Source organism: Oryctolagus cuniculus, chromosome 3 (assembly GCF_964237555.1).
Source record: "Oryctolagus cuniculus chromosome 3, mOryCun1.1, whole genome shotgun sequence".
NCBI classification, from domain to species: Eukaryota; Metazoa; Chordata; class Mammalia; order Lagomorpha; family Leporidae; genus Oryctolagus; species Oryctolagus cuniculus.
Genome location: NC_091434.1, coordinates 16,462,701 through 16,484,981, shown reverse-complemented (window position 1 = coordinate 16,484,981; position 22,281 = coordinate 16,462,701). Strand labels below are relative to the sequence as shown.

Here is a 22,281-nt window from a genome sequence, read left to right as displayed (position 1 = left end):
ATCTGTTGGTTCACTTCCCAATTGGCCACAGTGGCCAGAGCTGTGCTGATCCAAAGCCAGGAGCCAAGAGCCTCCTCTGGGTCTTCCTACACAGGTATAGGGACCCAAGGGCCATCTTGTACTGCTTTCCCAGGCCATAGCAGAGAACTGGATAGGAAGTGGAGCAGCTGGGACTCAAACTGGCGCCCATACTTGCCTCAGTATTTTTGTTACCTGTGCCATAATTCTTTTCTTAGATGTCTTTTTATTTATTTATTTGAAAGGCAGAGTTACAGAGAGAGTGAGAAACAGGGAGAGATCTTTCATCTGCTGGTTTGTTCCCCAAATGACTGCAACAGCCAGGGGTGGGCCAGCCAAAGCCAAGAACCAGGAACTACATCCAGGTTTCCCACGTGTGTGGCAGGGGCTCAAGCTCTTGGACTGTCCTCTACTATTTCCCAGGAACTAGATCAGAAGTGGAGCAGCTGGGACTCGAACCAGCGCCCATGTAGGATGCTAGTGAAGCAGGCAGTGGCTTAACCTGTTCTGCCACAATGCTGGCCTCTTGAATAGATTTTCAAATCACCAGAATCTTGTTTATTTGAGGTCACAGATATAGAATGTTCCCGTTTCACTTCTCTGATTTTACTTGTGCAGCTTGAGTCACTGCCAAAAAAGTGATGCTGCTACTATTATGACATTTTCCCTGTTTGTTTCTGGTGACTATAATATTCACTATAGAAAGTATGATTTCATGGAAAAATCTTAAGTAACGCAAATGTTTATTTAACAGGAGGGATTCAAAATTTATAACTACCGGTGTGCCTAAGTTTATAAAGTAGATAATAGTAAGAAGGTTATATAATTTTTATAGACAGTAAATTTAAACATCATAGGAAGATTTTTTTAGTTAAATCATTATTACAAGATTTATTTTATTTTATTTGAAAGGCAGAGTTACAGAGAGAGAGAGTGGGAGAGACAGAGAGGATCTTCTGTTGGTTTTCTCCCTAGAGGGTCACAATAGCTGGAACTAAGCCAGACTGAAACCAGGATCCAGGAACTTCTGGGTCTACTATGTGAGTGCAGGGGTGCAAGCACTTGGACTGAACTCCACTGCTTTCCAGGTGCATTAACAGGGAGCTGGGTCAGAAGTGGAGCAGCTGGGACTGGAAGCAGTGCACATCTGGGATGCTGGCACTGCCGGCCCCTACATAATTTTTTTTTTTTTAAGGATTATTTATTTGAAAGGCAGAGTTACAGAGAGAGAAAGAGAGAGAGGTCTTCTATCTGCTGGTTCAATCCCCAAATTGCCACAACAACTGGGGCTGAGCCAAGCCAAAACCATGAGCTTCTTTTGGGTCTCCCACATGGATGCTTGGGCTGTCTTCTGCTTTCCCAGGCACTTTAGTAGGGAGCTAGATTGGAAATGGAGCAGCCAGAACTTGAACTGGTGCCCACGTGGGATGTCAGTGCTGCAGGCTGGGGCTTTAACCTGCTGCGCCACAGCTCCAGCCCCAAATAATTATTATTAACATCTACAAACCATCCATGCAATTGATGAGCTCCCACTGAGGAATGTTGGTGGACCTTGAGAATAGAGAGATGAATAAGACAGATGTGTCCCTTCCCTGGTGCATGGAGTAGGAAAGTGGACAGTAAGCACTCTCACAAATCGTTTAATTACAACTGCATTAGATGCTGTGAAGACAAAATAGGGTACTGAGAGAGTGGTAACATAGGCTTCCCTGGGATGCTTCTCTGAGGAAGTGCCACTGAACTGAACCAAGTCATGGGGGATGAGGTGGGGTGAATAGGCAGCTTTGTAGGCATAGTCTTAAAGCATTCTGAATGTGGGATGGAAACTTAGCACTGGGGAAAATCTACATGAAGGCTAGAGGGTCATGAGTTAGATAATCTGAGAGTAAATCCGACTCATTTGAGGGCCCACAGCATGCATAAGACAGAAGGTAAAATGAAGCCTTTTGGTCTCTTAAAAGCCATCTGTTGAGAGTAGGGAGGGAAGATTAGGGAATTTGGAGGTTCAGCTGTGCCAAGTAGCTAGCAATACCTATATCCAGTCAATAGGCTGCTTTGGTCCCTCAGTTACTACAAAAAGAAGTCTAAATTTATTACCACAAAATGTGGAAGCAGCTAACTTTTTCCCTTTTGTAGTTTGAGTTGTATTATTAAGAGTGTTAGAAATAAGCAAAAAATGGGGCCGCTGCTGTGGCTCACTTGGTTAATCCTCCGCCTGTGGCGCCAGCATCCCATATAGGCATTGGTTCTAGTCCTAGCTGCTCCTCTTCCAGTCCAGCTCTGTGCTGTGGCCTGGGAAGGCAGTGGAGGATGGCCCAAGTGCTTGGGTGCCTGCACCCGCGTGGGAGACCAGGAAGAAGCGCCTGGCTCCTGACTTTGGATTGGCGTAGCTCCGGCCGTAGAGGCCATTTGGGGAGTGAACCAACGGAAGGAAGACCTTTCTCTCTGTCTCTCTCTGACTGTCTAACTCTATCTGTCAAATAAATTAAAAAAATTGTAAAAAAAAAAAAGAAATAAGCAAAAAATGATCTTTAGCAGTATTAAAGCATCTGTAACACAACAACTTACCTAATTATAATTTATTGTGTTGGTTTTGATATGGATGCATATTTAGTTAGGGCCAATGAAAAAAACTTCTGTTAGATGAGATAATATTTTATGATTCTGTTGTTATGTGTTTTGAACGAAAAGATTTTAAGTAATGTCTATTCTGAAAGTTTCTTGTTTAAAAATAAACTGGCCTACTATTTCAGGTATTTTAGTATTGTTTGCATATATTTGTAGACATTTTAATGCATTTGAATATTTGCTTAAAGTTTTTCTTAAGTATAACAATATATGTTCAAAGAGAAAATTTGGAAAATACATGAAAGCATAAAGAAGAAAATAAAAATCCCAGCTAATCCTACATTCCAGTTGTAAATTTGGGCACTTTTAGTTTTGGCACCTATTTGTGTGTGTTAACAAAAGTTATATTGTGTATATTTAATGTTTGATCTCTTTTTCCTCATTTCTCATATTTTTCTTTTAATTTATTTGAAAGCCAGACAGGGCTGGCACTGTGGCGTAGCAGATAAAGCTGCTGCCTGCAGTGCCGGCTTCCCCTATGGGCACTTATTTGAGTCCCGACTGCTCCACTTCTGATCCAGCTCTCTGCTATGGCCTGGGAAAGCAGTACAAGATGGCCTGAGTCCTTGGGCCCCTGCACCCGTTTGGGACACCCAGAAGCCCTTAGCTCCTGGCTTCGGATCAGCCCAGCCCTGGCTGTTGGGGTCGATTGGGGAATGGACCAGTGGATGCAAGATCTCTCTCTCTCTCTCTCTCTCTCTCTCTCTGCCTCTCCTTCTCTCTCTGTGTAACTCTTTCAAATAAATAAATAAATCTTAAAAAAAAAAAAAAGGGCAGAGTTAGAGAAAGAGAACACGCGCTTCCATCTGCTGTTCACTTCCCCAGATGGCTGCAACAGCTGGAATTGGGCTGATGTGAAGCCAGGATCCAGGAGCTTCTTCCAGGACTCCCATGCAGGTTCAGGGGCCCAAGCACTTGGGCTATCTTCTACTGCTCTCCCAGGCCATAGCAGAGAGCTGGATTGGAAGTGGAGCAGCCAGGACTAGAATTAGTGCCCATATAGGATGTGAGCACTGCAGGCGGCAGCTTTACCTGCTACACCAAAGCGCCGGCCTCCTATCTGACAGTATCTTTTTTTTTTTTTTTTTTTTTTTGACAGGCAGAGTGGACAGTGAGAGAGAGAAACAGAGAGAAAGGTCTTCCTTTGCCATTGGTTCACCCTCCAATGGCCGCCGCGGCCGGCGCGCTGCAGCCGGCGCACCACGCTGATCCGATGGCAGGAGCCAGGAGCCAGGTGCTTTTCCTGGTCTCCCATGCAGGTGCAGGGCCCAAGCACCTGGGCCATCCTCCACTGCACTCCCTGACCACAGCAGAGGGCTGGTCTGGAAGAGGGGCAACCGGGACAGAATCCGGCGCCCCGACCGGGACTAGAACCCGGTGTGCCGGCGCCACTAGGTGGAGGATTAGCCTAGTGAGCCGCGGCGCCGGCCTGACAGTATCTTAAAGTGGGTATTGTGGGGGTACTGACTGGCGTAAGGTAGGAGGTCAGAGAGGAAGGGAGATCAGAGCACCTCACGTATTACTGAAGAGACTAGAGTGGTAGACAGGAGTAAGGAAGAGCTTGAGCATGGGGACCACGTTTTATAATTCTGTTTCTTTAAAATAGGGATGATGCCTGCCTTGCAGGGGACATGATGCTCTGGCATGTACATGCAATCAGTTGCTGGCGCTGGAAGAAACTGGTGGAAATTCTCTTGTTTAAAAAACAGTTCATATATTTTATATACATGATTTATAATGTTTATAGTATGCAAGGACATAATATTAAAAGTACACACTTGGAATGGCAATTTTTTTTTTCAAAGGGTGCTGTTGTGATCCTTGGTTTAGAGGTCATGACCTAGTGGATAAAAGGTCAGCCCATGCTTATTAGTTTGGGGCAACTCTAGAGATGAGTGGAGTTTGGGGTGGGTAAAAGTGCTGAGTTTGTTGGCTCTGGAAATGAATTGAAGGGTATTGAATTTAGGGAGTTAGTTTCTGTAAATTCATTTGCAAAGTGGTGGACATAGTAATGATTTCAGTTACTTTATGAAAGTCTTAAACTACTTACTGTCACACTAGATATATTCTCACGTTACATATTGTCACATCAAGTGTTAGAGAATTACATGGTCAAAATTGGATGGAATACCACCCAGAAACATGAATCACTATTAGAGAATTGTCCTTGATGCCTGGATAATTTGCCCACAGATAATTAGGAGCTGACTGTATGCGTGTTTGTGTTAATAAGGTTTATTTATATTATGTGATGCCAGAGGACAGGCATATTAGCGATAGGTGATTCCAGTTTTTGTTTCTTATTATTAATTTCAAATACAAGTATGAATAATGGTATTTTCTGTTTTTTAGGTAAGTCAGAAATATCATATATTTCCTTTGATCTCTTTAAGAGAGAGTAGGTTTGTTTGACCTTTCACTAGAAGGAATACTCTGTGAGAGGAGGCATGATTGTGTTTTATTCACTGCTGTATCCCCAGTGTCTGACATCTAGGAGACACTCCTATTTGTTGAATAAATCAGTGTCTGCATCCTTGCCACCTAGAGCAAAAATGGACATGAGACACTGAGCAAGCATTTATTATATTGAGTTGAAAGGTTTAAGCATAATATCAGGAAAATTTTGGAAGGCCAGCAATCTCACATCAAAAATGACCAGTATGTACTTCTTGTTAGTGGTGCTCTGAGTTGAAAGAATGGGGTTACTGTCAATAAATATGTACTTGAATAGCTAGCTGGCTAAGTAATATATACAAATAGTTTTAAAAATTGTGTGATAGAAAGGCAAGAAAAGGATAGATTGTTTGAGGCCAGGCTGTGTACTACTTTACCTCTTATCACCCTTTTGGTAGTTTTTTTTAAGATTTATTTCATTGGGGCCAGCACTGCACTGTGGCTTAGTAGGTTAAGCTTCTGCCTGCAGTACCAGCATATACCATATGGGTCTTCCATCTGCTGGTTCACTCCCCAAATGGCCACAACAGTCAGGGCTGGGCAGGGCCAGAGACAGGAGCCAGGCGCTTCTTCCAGGTCTCCCAGGTGGTTACAGGGGCCCAAGTACTTGGGCCATCTTCCACTGCCTTCCCAGGCACATTAGCAGGGAGCTGGGGCTTGAACCGGCACCCGTATGGGAGCTGGTGTTGCAGGAGGCAGCTTTACCTGCTACACCACAGCACTGGGCCCTTTCTATAGCTTTTGAAACTCCTGAGGATGCCCTTATCAACTTTCGTTTTGCCTTCTTTTGGATTCTAGGGCACTAGCTCTTGGTTCCTTTACCTGTGTTACTGGCTCTTCTAGTGATTGTCCTTAATACATTAAGGACAATTAAATATAAGCTAAATACAACTAAATATACTGCTCCCCAAGGATTCCATGGTCTTTGAATACAATCAGATCAGACTAAAACCTTGCTATTGGCTGTGTCTGGAGCTCCAACACTGTATTTCTAATACTGTATTCATATCTAATCCTTCAGTTCCTTCCATCCTTTAATTCAGTGCTCTCATACAAGTATTTTTTTTTTTCCTTCAGTATCCCTTATATCTATCACAGGCCATCTCTTTATTCCTCCACATAAGAAATGTTAATCTTCAAAGCCCTTGCCGTCTGCATTCCAGCTGACAAGTGCTATTAATTTTACTTCTGTGAAGTCTTTACAGTTGGTTCTATTTCTTCTGTATCTACTGCCTTAAATTATCTTAGCTCTTACCCTTTGGGCTATTGAAATAACCACATGCCTGGAATCCTTTCTGCTTTGTTTCTATATGATGACCCAAGTCACCATTATGAAAAAACAAATTTGACCAAATGCCTTACTTAAAAAGTATTCTCATTCTATCTGGAACATTATCAATACCCCCTCCAACCCTCCAGTATTTCCTGTGTTCTGTGTATCTCAGCTTACTTGAGATTCTTTTATTTCTTTTTTTTAAAGATTTATTTGAAAGGTAGAGCATCAGAGTGGGGAAGGGATGGGAGAGCAAGAGCAAGCAAGAGAGATCTTCCATCAACTAATTTACTTCTCAGTTGATTGGAACAGCCGGGCTAAGCCAGGCCAAAGCCAATAGCCAGGAACTCCATCCTGCTCTCTTATGTAGGTGTCGGGGGCTCAAATACCTGGGCAACCTTCTTTCTTCTTAGTTGCATCAGCAGACATGCTGGATCAGAAGTAGAGCACCTGGGACTTTAACCAGCACTCCCGTATGGGATGCTGACATGTCAAGTGGCAGCCTAACTTACTGCTCCACAATGATAGCCCTTGGGACTTCTCATTCTGTGTTCATTTATGCCTCTGTGTGTTAAGCATGAGGGGAAGAAGGGCTCTCACCCAGACTGACTGATTCAGTTCTGATGTGAGTCCATAGGAGAACTGACCCTCATGATGAGGCTTTAACTGCATTTTGAAGGCTGAATTTGCTTTGGCAGTATTCTTTGCTGCTTCTCCGTGCTATTCCATATCCCAGATTCAAAGTTCTGGAGAGGAGAATATGATTGGATCAACACATACATCATTTTGATATAGGCCTCACTGGTTATGGGCTCTTAGATGCCTGTGGATCCCTACATTTGCCGCAGTCGTCTGGGTGGAGATGAGAGTAAAGTGGCATCACGTAGTTCATACAGAACCAGTGCTTCCTACCCCAGAACAGAAGTAGGCCAGGCATATGGGCTATGCAAGCTAAGGCTGACATCACAGGAGATGGTTTCAGAATCAGGAAAAAAACTGATAGCATCCCAATTTTGGGATGTGGAATTGTGAAAGGTTATTAGTTGATGGCTTGTCTGTCCTGGACATAAATAAACCATTATTTCAATTCTGATTTTTCTTTCATACTCTTGCAATTTAGTGAATACTTTTTTACCCACTGGTCTGAAATGTACTGTGGTCAAAGTTTCCTTTTTTGGTTTTTAAATATTATACCAGAGCAGTTAGTGTTCATTTTCCATCTAATAAGACGTAACACATTAAATGTCCCTTTTCTTGCGTTTCATTAGCTAATCTTACAAATTTTTCTTCCAAAAAAATTTTAGAATTAACATATTAAGTAACCATACAAAACAAAAGATTTATTTATTTGAAAGAGTTATAGAGAGGCAGAGGCAGAGAGAGAGAGAGATTTTTTTCATCTGCTAGTTCACTCCCTAAATAGCTGCAGTGGCCAGGGCTGGGCCATGCTGAAGCCAAGAGCCAGGAGCTTTACCTGGGTCTCCCTTGTGGGTGGCAGGATGCCAAGCATTTGAGCTATCATCCACTGCTTTTCCCAGGCCATCAGCAGGGGAGCTGGATTGGAAGTGGAGCACACAGGACATGAACCGGCTACCATTTGAGATGCCGGTGTTGCAAGTGGCAGCTTTACCTGCTGTGCCACAATGCCATCCTCTCCCCCGCAAAGACTTTGATTTGGAATTGCATTTGATATAGCTTAGTTTTGGCAGAATTATGTTTATCTTTTCCACTAAGGAACAAGTCTATTTTAACAAATATTCAGGTTTTTTAGTGCCTAAGTATAGCATTTTACATATATTATTATGTGAGGTATTTTAATGTTGCTTTGCTATTGTGACTAAGATCTTTTTGCATTTTATTTTCTGTATGGTATTTGAAAAACTATCACTTTTTATTATTTACTTCATATTTAGATATATTAGGGAATTCCACTGATTGGATATTTTTCAAATGATTCTTTGAGTTTTCTTTTCAACAGCCATTTGTCTGCAAACAACATGAATTTGTCATACTCATTCCGTTTTGTGATTACAGTGGCTGAATTGCAGTACTATTCAAAGGAAATGCAATGAAAGCCATAGATGTCAGTCATATATCTGATTTTAAAATTCTAGTATGCATATTACAATAAGAGCAAACAGGGAAAATTACTTCTGATGTTTTTCATTTAATGCAGTATACTCCAAAATACTGTTTGTGTTTGTCATAGTATAAAAATCGTTAATGAGCTATTTTGCTTTCCTTTTTTCATACTGAGTCTTTGGAATCTTGTGTGTATTTTATATTTGGAATACATTTCATTTTGCAGTAGCCACATATCAAGTGCTCAGTAGCAGTTTTGGTTAGTGGTTATCACATTGGATATGTAGCCAGAGCCTTCTCAGTGTTCCTTATTTATTTATTTAGTTAGTTAGTTAGTTAGTTAGTTAGTTTTTTTGACAGGCAGAGTGGACAGCGAGAGAGAGACAGAGAGAAAGGTCTTCCTTTGCCGTTGGTTCACCCCCAAATGGCCGCCGCGGCCGGCGCACCACGCTGATCCGATGGCAGGAGCCAGGTACTTATCCTGGTCTCCCATGGGGTGCAGAGCCCAAGCACTTGGGCCATCCTCCACTGCACTCCCGGGCCACAGCAGAGAGCTGGCCTGGAAGAGGGGCAACCGGGACAGAATCCGGTGCCCTGCCCGGGACTAGAACCCCGTGTGCCGGCATCGCAAGGCAGAGGATTAGCCTAGTGAGCTGCGGCGCAGGCCCAGTGTTCCATATTTATGGCCATACTTGCCCTCCTTGTCTTGTTCTGTGTTGTAATGGAAATCACTGTGCAGTATGATGTTTACTGCTGTTTTTTGATAAATATACTTTTTTAAAATAAATTTTCATTTTTGTATTTATTTGAAAGGCAGAGTTACGCAGAGAGAGAGAGAGAGAGAGAGAGAGAGAGAGAGAGAGAGAGGTCTTCTGTCTACTGGTTCACTCCTGAGATGGCTGCAATGGCAGGAGCTGGGCCAATCTGAAGCCAGGAGCCAGGACTTTCTCCAGGTCTCCCATGTGGGTACAGGGACCCAAGTGCTTGGACCATCTGCTGCTGCTTTCCCAGGCCATACAGCAGAGAGCCTGGTTGGAAGTAAAATAGCTGGGACTCGAACTGATGCCCATATGGGATGCTGGCACTGAGGGCAATGGCTTTACTTGCTACGCCACAGCGCTGGCCCCAATAAATATACTTTTTTTTTTTAAGTTAAAGAAGCTTGTTTTTTCTTAGAAAATATTTTAAAGTTAAAAGTTGATATTGACTTTTCTTAAAAAAATACATATCACAACTTGCCCTTTCCACTTACCATGTTAATGTAGAGAACATCTTTGTATTTATACAGTGTGAAACATCTTTGTATTTATACAGTAAACAAATCACGCTAGGTCTCACTAGGTCTTGCTAGGTTGTGGTAGATTATTTTTACCTCTGTTAGATTAGATGTGCTGATATTTTAGAATTTTTTTTGTTAATATTCACTAGAGAGGTTGTTCTATTTGGTATGTCAGGTTTTTGAGTCAGTATTGTACTAGCTCTTATAAAACAGATTACAAAACTTTAGATTAATTTTGGCCTAAAAATTGTCTTTTAAAACTTTTATCACAGGATTATATACACACAGTTGAGGACTTTTTAATGTAATTTCTTAGCAAAGGGTATTTATGGAATGTAAATTTAATGAGTCGTTGCATGTCTGAAACTTTCTTTATTCAGCTTCAACTGATTGGAAATTTAGTTGGGACTAGAATTTGAGGTTAAAATTAATTTTCCATAAAACTTATAAATGTTTATAGCTACCTGTATTCCTGAGATATCTGATGCCAGTAGATTATCATTCCCTTATAGGAAGAGTGACCATACATTCCTGATTTGTCTGGAACATCCCAAGTTATACTTTTTCCTAATTTTTCAAATGTTTATTTTCATTTGTTTGAAAGGTAGAAAAACAGAGAGAGAGAGACAGACAGACAGACAGACAGTGACTCTTGAGATTCTTCTGTTTGCTAATTCACTGCTCAGGTGCCCACAAGAGCCAGGGCTGGACCAGGCTGAAGCCAGGAGCCAGGAATTTCATCCTGATCTCCCACATGGAGTCATTACCTGCTTCCCAGAGTGCTCATTAGCCGGAAGCTGGATCGGAAGCAGAGGTGACTCAGTCCCAAGAAACTCTGTGGGTTGTGGGCTGCTCAAGTTGTAGCTTAACCTGTTATACCACATAGCCTTTCCCAAATTACAATTTTTTTTAAAAGATTTATTTTATTTATTTGAAAGACAGACTTACAGAGAGAGGTAGAGACAGAGAGAGGTCTTCCACCACCTGGTTCACTCCCCAGGTGGCCAAAATGGCCGCCGGAGCTTATTTGTTCAGCTTGCTATAAGTACTTAGACTTTTCTGAAAGTTATCTTTCATTGTGTAACATCTTTGTACTTTTGCAAATACTGTTGTTACTCCCTGCAGTTGTTATCTACTTGGACAAAAATAGACCCATCAACTCAGCTTGTAGTGACTTCCTGGCTGTACAGAGGACTGCATTTGCCTGTCTGTTTTCGTTCCCTGCCTCTCTCCCTTCATTCTTCCTTTCTTTCCTTCTTGCCTTCCTTCCTCTCTTTCTTTCTCTTTCCTTTTCTTTCTGTAAGATTTATTTATTTATTTCAAAGTCAGAATTACAGAGGGAGGGAGAGAGGGAAAGGGGGGGAGAGAGAGAGAGAGAGAGATCGATCGATCGATCGATCGATCTATCTATCTATCTTCCATCCACTGGTTCACTTCCCAAGTGGCTCTAGCAGCCGGGGCTGGGCCAGGCTGAAGCCAGGAGATAGGAGCTTCATCCAGGTTTCCATTGTGTGTGTTGGGGCCCGAGGATTTGGGCCATCCTCTGCTGCTTTTCCCAGGCACATTAGCAGGGAGCTGAATTGGAAGTGTAGCAGCCTGGATTTAGGATGCTGGCACGGCAGGCAGTGGCTTAACCTGCTATGCCACTGCACCAGCCTGTGTGCTTGTCTAACAGTTTTTGCATGTTAAAACAATTTGTTTTGTCAGGCCTTACCTTGGGACTAGGAACTTTTTGAGCTCATTTGCAAAATAAGAAGCATAAGGTCTGGAGCCTTATATGGGTTTATTAAGAACTTGTTGGAGAGATTCTTAACATTCACTGAGGGCCAGTTACATTGGACTAGGACCTGTCATGTTGGGCTGTTTAATTAACAAAACAAACCAGGGGAAAATCAGTTTGCACATGTGCAAGAGTCAAAAGAGATTTGCTGGATCACAGCAATTTACATTTCCAGCTTTTTCTAGATGCTGTCAAATTGTTATTCAGACTGACTATACTTTCCCCAAAGTGCCAAGAGCTGTTCTGTTTCCTGTTTACTTACCAACAATTGTGATTTTCTTTTCACTTAAAAAAAAAAAAAAAGATGAGGGAAATGATAGTGTTTTCATAGTTATATGGACATAAGGGATTTTCTTCTGTGAATTTCCGGTTAATACTATGATTAAACTAACGTTAAACTTCAAAATGTGGAACATTGAGATGTAAGTTTATTTTGGTCTGAACAATTTTTAAATCCATGCATCATGAGTCTTCAAAAAATTTGTGAAGAATGTTAGTATGAAACAAACTATGCATGAATTTTATTTAAGATATTTAAATAATTCCTCCATGTCTTTTTACGACTTTATAGCTCTTTCAAGCAATGAATAATATTTCATTGTTTAGATGTACCACAGTTTGTTCATCCATTCACTTATCATGGTACATCTTGGGTGCTTCCAACTCTTGGCAATTAATAATAAAGCTGGTATAAATAGCCATGTCCAGGTTTTTGTATGAACATGTTTTTAACTCTTTGAGGTGAATATCAAGAAGTGTGATTGCTAGGTTCCTAGGGTAAGTGTAGGTTTAGTTTTTTATGACACTGTGAAACTGTCCACCAAAGTAGCTGTCTCATTTTGCATTCCCACCAGCAATGACTGAGAGTTCCTTTTACTCCACATCCTTGCCAGTGTTTGGTGTTTGGATTTTGGCTATTCTGTAGGGGAATAGCATATATACTATCCTTTTTTGGAGAAATGTTACATAATAAGATGTCATTTATTAGTGAGATTTATAATGTTTCCAGAAAAGCTCACTAGAAATTTTCTTCATGAGAGGTTAGGAAGTCACTTTTTCCTGAGCAAAGTTGATATTTGGCTTTGATTAACTAAATTATGAATAATATTTGTCTCTTTATTTGTTTGTTTTGACAGGTATTGACACAAAGGCAGCTATTTTGAAGGCACTAGTACCTCCTACCATTGTCAACTGGTAAAAATTTAATTTTTTATTATGAATTATTTCATTAAGCTTGAAATGTTTTAAAACCAATTATTGTTAAATTGACAAAAGGAAAAAATTAGAAATTCTTCCCATTTTGTGATTACAGAATTACTATGAAAGTTATGTACTTATTTTAATCCTGTACAAAATCAATGAGACATTAAACCATGCTGTTCAGTTATACTGTCTCCCCTCCTTTCTTTAGTTTAAATTCCATTAAGTATCTGTGCAAAGAATTTAAACTCAGTAGCTCTTTAAAATTTGTGGTTTTTTTTTGTAAATTTCTAAGTGGACATTTTAATAGAAATTGTAGCTTTGAGGTCATTTGAGGTCAGGAAACAGAGTTTTTTTATTTTTATTTTTTTAATTTTTTTATTAGCCCATAGAAAATTCAGCATGATAATCACAGTTGTTATGGAGCATAAAATACAGCACAATTTCGTTCTTCCCCTACTGTAGCTTCTGAAGTAAATAGATTTTAAAAAATTTTGGGCTAAAAATGTAAGGATCAAGTGACCTGAAGGTTTGTATTATTCTGAGAAGTGAGAGTAAAATTGGATAGGACTGTTACAAGGAGTAGTCCATGTTGGTAACATGCTTTGAGTGCATATGAACAATTAGCATTTTATCCAGTAGAAACACTATTGTTGACATGCGTCTTCTGAAGGTATTGTCTTTTATTTTTTTATTTTTTTATTTTTTTTATTAGCACAGAACTTAGGCATCCTAATTCCTGTCATGGTAGTAACCCACATGTCATACCTGGTGCTGATCTGATGTTTTATTTTATTGTGCAGTATTCTGGACTGTATCTACCACACTGTGCAGTAACTGATGCTCTGGACCTTTTTTTTTTTTTTTTTTTTTTTTTTAACAGGCTGAGTAGTGAGAGAGAGAGAAACAGAGAGAAAGGTCTTCCTTTTTGCCGTTGGTTCACCCTCCAATGGCCGCTGCGCTGATCTGGCAGGAGCCCGGTACTTCTCCTGGTCTCCCATGGGGTGCAGGGCCCAAGCACTTGGGCCATCCTCCACTGCACTCCTGGGCCACAGCAGAGAGCTGGCCTGGAAGAGGGGCAACTGGGACAGAATCCGGTGCCCTGACCGGGACTAGAACCTGGTGTGCCGGCGCCGCAGGCGGAGGATTAGCCTAGTGAGCCGTGGCGCCAGCCATGAAGGTCTTTTCAATGTCTTTGTCCATATCACTTGAATTTACTACTCTTTACATTTTTGAGTGATTTTAGTATGTTTATTGTATCTATTGCTAAAAACTGTCAATGTTAAGAGAGTGTAAGAAGACAGGAAGCTTTCCTGTTTCCTTCTTTATTTCTACAGTGATTATTCTTGTACAATATGGACTAAGTCCTTCTAGGCCTCTGCTGTGTACACCCCAGATTTCTATCTCTTAACAAAGCAGGCATTGTGGAAAAAGCAGTCTACTTTGCTCATTGGTGTGCCTTCATTTTATGTTAGACATTTCCTTGCCCATATCTCTTTGAGGAATGTATATGGCCAGATGAAGAGTGCTTTGAAGTGACTAAACACATTAGAACATGGTACAAAACTGCTACAGACTGCTTTTAGTGGCTAGTGGGTTATAGGAACCCCAGACTTCGAATTCCTAGCTTGGACTGCTTCAAGAGAGTTTATATTTAAAGTGAAATTTATAATTTACAGTATATTAAATAATAATTATTAAATGGTAATGCATTTGTAGATTATAATTACCTTTGGGGTAGATGGAGAAGTAGTGTTGTTTTTTTTTTTTTTTTTACAGGCAGAGTGGACAGTGAGAGAGAGAGACAGAGAGAAAGGTCTTCCTTTGCCGTTGGTTCACCCTCCAATGGCCGCCGCGGCCGGCGCACCGCGCTGATCCGATGGCAGGAGCCAGGAGCCAGGTGCTTCTCCTGGTCTCCCATGGGGTACAGGGCCCAAGCACCTGGGCCATCCTCCACTGCACTCCCTGGCCACAGCAGAGAGCTGGCCTGGAATGGGGGCAACCGGGACAGAATCTGGCGCCCCGACCGGGACTAGAACCCGGTGTGCCGGCGCCGCTAGGTGGAGGATTAGCCTAGAGAGCCGCGGTGCCGGCCGAGAAGTAGTTTTGTTGCTTTAGGACAATTTCTGTTGCCTCATGTAGGGCATTTAGGACACTTGAGGGAGGAGGCAGAAGGACATCAGGAGCATAGTCATGATTTTTGCCTCTGACATAATTTTGCCCCAAATCAACAAGGTCTAAGAAATAATAATCAAGATTAAAGAAAAATATTGGCACATATAATTTTGTATTATATGTTATAGAATATTTGTATTGTATGTATATTTTTTTCTCATAATTTAAAGCAGTATAAATGGATTGTGTTATCTCAGTTTTTCAACTGAATTTGAGACTTGAGAATGTTAAGGGACTTGTTTCATGTTATACAGTGGTCGAATAGGAAGCTGGCATCTAACTCAGCTTATTCCTGTGTTTCTAGAAATAGGGAGTCTGTTGAACACTATATATATATAATTTATCTCCAAACTACTCCTGCAAGTAATAAAACTGTTGATCATATGAAGTATCTAAATAAGTACCTGTCTACTTTGAAATGCTACATGAAATAACTTTGTACCCAATCCTCCTGTTACTGGTGAAGCGGTGGTAGCAGCAAAGAGATGATCTCTGTTCTTTGTCTTACATGGAAGAAGAACTTCTATGTTTATTTAAGTCAGGGACCTCCTGGCCAAGTGGCCAGGAAGGGGGCACCAAGAGAGGCAAAACCTGAAGGGGCTGGTGGCAGGTATGGTTTTTAAGCACAATTTTGGGGAAAAAAAAATCAGCTTACAGTCAGTTACAAGGCAGGGACAACACCCATCAAAAGAACTGATTTGTGATCTCATTTGCCTTGTCTGGCTTGCTTATGATAAAACAAAGTAGGGTGGGATAGGTAACTTATTTCTATTCATAAGATAAAACTAGAAACTCAGAGGGTGGGATGGGCACTTCTGTCTTGCTGAAGGCAACTTTTGGGAAGAAACATACATTGGGATTTGGCACCTTCTAAGGGGGACTTTCCTTTTTCTCATTTCCTACCCTGACCAACCTGGCTGTGTGACCTCTCCCACTTCTGTTGTAATAAGTAGCTCTTGTAGTGCTTTTACATTTTCTCAAAGCCCTTTGTATCTACTGCATTTTGTGTTTTATTATTTAATTTTGTGCATTAGATGATGAGGACAAATACTGAAAAATATGCAAAAATTATTTAGCAAAAAAGATTAAATTTTAACTATTAGTAGACCTAGGCTACATTTAGTTTGCTGATTCCATGAAATGTTTCATTGTAGAGTAGCCTGCTTATCTCAGTTTGCTGGGGACTTCCTTGGTGTTTAGCATTGAAAGTGCTGTGTCCTGGGAGAAATGCTGCAGTTCCAAGCAAACTAGTAGGATGGCTGGTCTCCCTAATTAATTATAGCACTTTGTGGTAATTGGGGATGGGAACAAGGTTGCCATACTTGTGGAATACAAGGCACCCAGTTAAATTTGAATTTAAATTTGTTAAATCTGGCAACTCTTAAGGAGGGAAGGGACATTCCAGTTTATAAAAAATCCACTCAGATGTTTGGCTATACATTTGGCTCATACATTTAAGGGAAGTACTGTCTGCCCTTTTCTGGGGCAGACAGATGGCAAGAGGTTGGGATGAATATGAAACCAGATTTTGCCCAGTGCCTGTGTATGTGTTTGTGTGTACTCGCGTATGGGAGGGCTGGGGTGGTGGTTTGAAGTATTTGGTTCTCTTACTTTATTGGAAAATTAATTCAGGTCTGAGTCTGTTTCGTCTTTGCTGGCTCAGTCTATCAAACCAGCACATTTTCATGGAGCATCCATAAGGTCTTTAGACTGTATGTTAAAGGTATTTTTTGATGTTGTTAAGACGGTATATTCAATATAGTTCAAGAACTTTTTTTTTTTTTTTTGACAGGCAGAGTGGACAGTGAGAGAGAGAGAGAGACAGAGAGAAAGATCTTCCTTTTTGGCGTTGGTTCACCCTCCAATGGCCCCTGCGGCCGGCGCATCGTGCTGATCCGAAGCCAGGAGCCAGGTGCTTCTCCAGGTCTCCCATGCGGGTGCAGGGCCCAAGCACTTGGGCCATCCTCCACTGCGCTCCCTGGCCACAGCAGAGAGCTGGCCTGGAAGAGGGGCAACCGGGACTGAATCTGGCGCCCCGACCGGGACTAGAACCTGGTGTGCCGGCACCACAGGCAGAGAATTAGCCTATTGAGCTGCAGCGCCAGCCCAAGAACTTTTTTTAAAGCAAGGGAGTTTTTTCCAAAAGGGGAAGTATTTTGTACTAGGAGACAGAATCCTTCAGGTTACTTATATATCATCATTGTTTTATGGCTGATAGTACTCCTAAATCTATTTTGGGAGAGCTAGATGTCAGTAGAATACAGTTTTTAAATTGATCCAGTTGAATTCCATCAGTATTAGTGGTGAGCAAAGTTAGATTTTTAGCGACCGAGTCATAGTAACTGGTGGCAGAGCTGATTTTTAACTAGAAGAGGAAGATGGAATAAAAGTAGTTTTCCAACGTTTCTGTCAGCAGGTTTTGGAAAGTCATGGGACCACTTTTGTATTTCACGGAGATTATGAAGAATCCTATACTTTCAACTGTTGAAGTAAAAGGACTGAAAAAATTTGAAAATTACAGTAGATAACTAGTAATTTAAAAAGGTTAGTTGGCTCTTTTGAACTGCTTTTTAATTTAAATATACTCATAGGAAAGAAATTTAGTATCTCTCCCTCATTTCCCCCTCTGTCTCATCCAGTATATATCTTCAGAGCCAGTATTTCAGTTTTGAAGGTTAGAATAAATATGAGCTTAGTCGTGTTCTTAAAAAGAAATACCAAATTATTATTTCTTCATAAAACTTTTTAGAAATTGAAACTTCTGTAATCCAAATGGAAATACAACTAAATTGTCTCATAGTGTATTATTGTTGTAGGCTGAAAGGACTTTCCTGTCCAGAATTTAACCATTTTATTAGTTGTGTTATAGAAGCATTTGCATAGGTTAATGATTTTGTTTTGCAGCCCTAGAATCATTGCAATATCATATAGCAAAAACAGTTTTAGGATCAGAGTTGAAATCTTCAATGTTGTTGGAGCATTGTGTTAATATTTGGAGATTTAGAAAGGAAAAATACTTTGTCTTCTTGTCAATGAAGAACCACTCTGTTATATAACACTGAGACAACATAATTCACTGTGTGTAAAGACTTTAAAACAACTTTCCTCCAGTGGAGGGTGGTTTTTTTGGCAGGCGGACAGCAGGGTATACAGTCAGTGAATATTTTAAAACCATATGTATTTTTTATTATGCTTTTAGCCTTGGGAAGCAGAGAAGCAAATATGTTCAGCAGAGCTAGGGTCCCCCTCTAAAGAAACTTCCTGATAGCAAATAAGGGTTGCTGGTTATATTTTCCATTACAGCTCTGGGAGGCTGGTCTGGAAAGGAAATAGTTCTGTCTAGCTTTTTTGACTCCAGTTTCTCATTTCAATATCGATGATTTAAATCATTCATCTAGGACCCTTTGTTTCTGTAGACCATTATCATATGTGATTTTTACTTTTGTGGAAAGGAGATTCAAAAGGAGCATGGTAAGGGGTTGTTTAACTCTTCCCCCCCGCCTTTTTTTTTTTTTTTTTTTTTTTTGACTGACAAATATTAACCATATAATTTACTTTGGGATTGTGTGGAAGTTTAAAAAGTTGGATGTGCTTTGGAGAGAGATTGTTAAACCAGAACTCTTGAGGCCCAGGAATTTCTGAAATAAAAGGGTTTATGGAGTTATTATGTGTCCCAAAGGAAAGGCTTAGATCTTGTGACAACTTACCACAGCTTGCACCAGTGAGGTTAGGTAGCAGTTGGAAAATGTACATTGGACTATAGCTCAGAGCATTTTTTGATAACTAAAATTTGGGGAAGAAAGGCATGAGTTGGTTACATTGAACCTGTCTTATTTGTAGATAAGAAGGGCAAGATGGCATAGGGAGGAGAGCTTAGGAGTAGGAGGTAGTCCATAAGAAGTCATTGTTGCTTCTGAATTGTTGGGGTTGTGATCATGATGCCCTGACACCCAGGGCTGTTGATGGCATTTACGTTAAGGTTTTAATATTTATTCAGGAATGTACAAAGGTCTTTCGTACTCCTCAGCACTCCCCAAATCCTTCTCCTTGTTAGGAAAGAGGCACAGAATAGAGAGGAGAATCTATAGCCAGGCCGAATTTATTCAGAGAAAATAAATTCGTAGAGGTGGGTGACCAGCTGCTGGTATGCACATTGATGGAACACATGGTAGAAGACCCTGACCACAGAGACTGAGCCTTTTTATATTTTAGGAGGGCTAGGGATGGAGGGTGGGGGGTAGGGGACAGCAGGCAGAGGTGAATTCCTGGAACTATTCTTTCAGGTGTCCTTGTAGGGCTTGGGGACCTGGGAAGGAATGTGGGGGTGCAAAGGCAGTAGGGTGTGAGACCCAATTGAGATCCAAGGGCAAGGAATAAATTCTAATGCTTATCTTTTGGGCAATGAGTGAGAATGGCTAAGATTTATGTCCTGTTCCATAACTCCTACTCTTGTAACTAGATTTAGGACATCTTGTAACTTGTCTCATATCAGCATGTAGGTTGAAGTCCCACCTGATCTGTTAGTTGTGTGTTTGGCATGATCTATTTGAAGAGTGTTTTTGTGAGAATTAAATGAGATACTCTAAAAACTTCGCTGCATAGTGTTTTCTTGGTTGATACTCAGTGTTGTTTCCCATTTATTGCAAGCTTTGTGAAAAATTCTGGGCACATTTCACATTTGCAAATATAGATTCCTTGATACTCATCTCTTATTTATGTTTCAATAGAAAGTGCTAAGCTTACTTTTTCTGCAGATATGAATAGTTCTGTAGTATTGATGCATGCTTGGTTGTTGTAGGCTGAAAGGAAAATACAGAGGAGAAAATCAGAGTATTAGGCAAAGTAACCAGGAAAAAATTGTTATCAGATGCCCCTTCTGGAGCAGTTTTTCCTCACTACCCTCCCTGACTTCCCTCTGCTCCACTCTGAGTTTGTACGAGAATTCAGTAATAGGATTCCTTCCCTGCTCTGGAGGTTGAGCTTGCAGTTCTGTTTTCTTGAGGGACTGGATGTGGGGAGGTGTGAAAGATTAGCTTGCTGTGTTGGTAGGGTGTTCATATAACGGCTTTATTGACCACTTCCCTTCTATGCAAATGTCTTAGATTCTGAGGGTGACCCCATTATTCAAGTCACCAGCTTTGTGAGAGTTAACTTCTTAGGTCTACCAGTTTTGGATTGAGGTACTATGCTGCATCTCTCCTGAGCCTAAGAAGTTCTTTAAATGTTTACCTGCAAATTACTGCAACCAGATCTAAGCAGGTACAGTCATTTAATACATTAGAATGAATGTGATTCTTGTGGCAGCCTTCTCCCTCTCCCTGTTTTTCTGTTATGTAACACTTGTTTCTGTTGAAAGCTTTTTATATGGGGAGAATTTAGGCCATTTTATGTTAAAATGAGAAGTTAATATACCCTTCTAAGATGATGGTATTTATCCTCAATATCAATTTAGCATAAAATTTCATTTTAGTATCAGTTTTCTATACTGTCAAAATGCATCAGTTGAGAGTGATTTTATAGGTGAGAATAAATGTCCGTTACTTTGTGTACAGTTTTCATAACCCTAAAATCTTTCCTCAGCTTTGTGACAGTGACACAAAATCCTACACTTTTCTTCTTCCATTCTTGCCAAGTCTTCTGTGTTCTTTTTCAAATAATAGAGATCATACAAGGGAAGGAGCTTTCTTCTACTTGATTGAAAGCAAATACTAATTAAAATGATAAAATGTAATAACTTTTTTTTTTTTCTTTTTGACAGGCAGAGTGGACAGTGAGAGAGACAGAGAGAAAGGTCTTCCTTTTGCCATTGGTTCACCCTCCAATGGCCGCCACGGCCGGCGCACCACACTGATCTGAAGGCAGGAGCCAGGTGCTTCTCCTGGTCTCCCATGGGGTACAGGGCCCAAGCACTTGGGCCATCCTCCACTGCACTCCCTGGCCATAGTAGAGAGCTGTCCTGGAAGAGGGCCAACTGGGACAGAATCCGGCGCCCCGACTGGGACTAGAACCCGGTGTGCCGGTGCCGCAAGGTGGAGGATTAGCCTAGTGAGCCGCGGCGCTGGCCTAAAATTAATAACTTTTATGTAATGCAATAATGGGTCATTTATATTGAACTTTTTTAAAAAAGATTTATTTATTTGAAAATCTGAGTTATACAGGGAGGAGGGGAGAGATCTTCATCTGCTAGTTTACTCCTCAGATTGCCACAATGGCCAGGCTGAAGTCGGGCGCCAAAAGCTTATTCCAGGTCTCCCACATGGGTGGCAGGGTCCCAAATTACTTGGGTCATCTTTGGCTGCTTTTTCCAGGCCATTAGGGAGCTGGATTGGAAGTAGAGCTGCTGAGACTTTAACCATTGCCCATATGTGATGCCAGTGTTACAGGTGGTAGCTTTATCTGCTGTGCCATTGTGCTGGCCCCTTATATTGAATATTTTAAAAACACATTTCAAGTGCTTGAATCTAGCTGTTCATTACTACATAGTTTGATATTTTTGGATTTAATATTTGCTCATCTGTACTTTTATAAATAATAGATCATTTGCTTGTAGTACTGTTAAATTTGAATCATTTTAATTGGCAGTTTTGAGAGTATAGTGAAGTTGGGAGTTGTTACATTTTTCATGGTAAATATACCTTTACCAGCATTTAAATATGTAGTGATAATTGCCTAAAAACCTTGCAATATCCCTGCTTTTTTCTGTGGTTGGACACGGAGCCACAAACACCTGTGAATACATTTTCTTCTTGTACCCCTCCATTCTCTTCTTGGAGTCCCTCCAGGTCAGTGCATGTATATCTAATTTGTTTTTAATAGATACTTAATAAAGTTGGTATTTCTCTACCTCTCTTCTTTCTTCCTCTAGGTCTTAGCCATCAGTATGCAAACAAGCTATTCTGTGTGTTTAAAACAAGAATTTCCTTTGTCCTAACCTGTTAACCCATTTCCCTGTCTACTTTCTCTCTTCCTATTTCTTGTTAAACCAGTTGAGCTTTGGTCTTAACACAGCTCTTTTCAAAGTCATCAGGGACCTTCACATTGTGAAATCCAGTGCTTGAGGGGTTTCAAGATGATGGAGTAGCAAGGGAGCTTACTGCTCTAGTCCAAGAGAAGATAGTTTTTTTTTTTTTTTTTCAGTATGTTTTTTTTTTTTTTTAAACTTTTATTTAATGCATATAATTTTCCAAAGTACGACTTATGGATTACAATGGCTTCCCCCCCATACTGTCCCTCCCACCCACAACCCTCCCCTTTCCCACTCCCTCTCCCCTTCCATTCACATCAAGATTCATTTTCGATTATCTTAATATACAGAAGATCAGCTTAGTATACATTAAGTAAGGATTTCAACAGTTTGCTCCCACACAGAAACATAAAGTGAAAAATAATAGA

General features: G+C 40.7%; 1 protein-coding gene across 6 annotated transcripts in view; it reads left to right on the top strand.

Annotated features, from left to right (window-relative positions):
- Positions 1-22,281, top strand: part of ACSL3 (acyl-CoA synthetase long chain family member 3) — an 87,960-nt gene that overhangs the window by 11,118 nt on the left and 54,561 nt on the right. For 2 of the 6 annotated variants that reach the window (XM_008259234.4, XM_017343159.3), the window contains one exon: positions 12,651-12,708. The exons of 2 other annotated variants lie outside the window; for them this stretch is intronic. The gene's annotated coding sequence lies outside the window, so the exon portion shown is untranslated. Of the gene's footprint in view, positions 1-12,650; positions 12,709-16,681; positions 16,802-17,410; positions 17,434-22,281 lie in introns of those variants that run through there. 2 more of the 6 variants (XM_070070149.1, XM_002712500.5) reach the window with 2 other exon arrangements.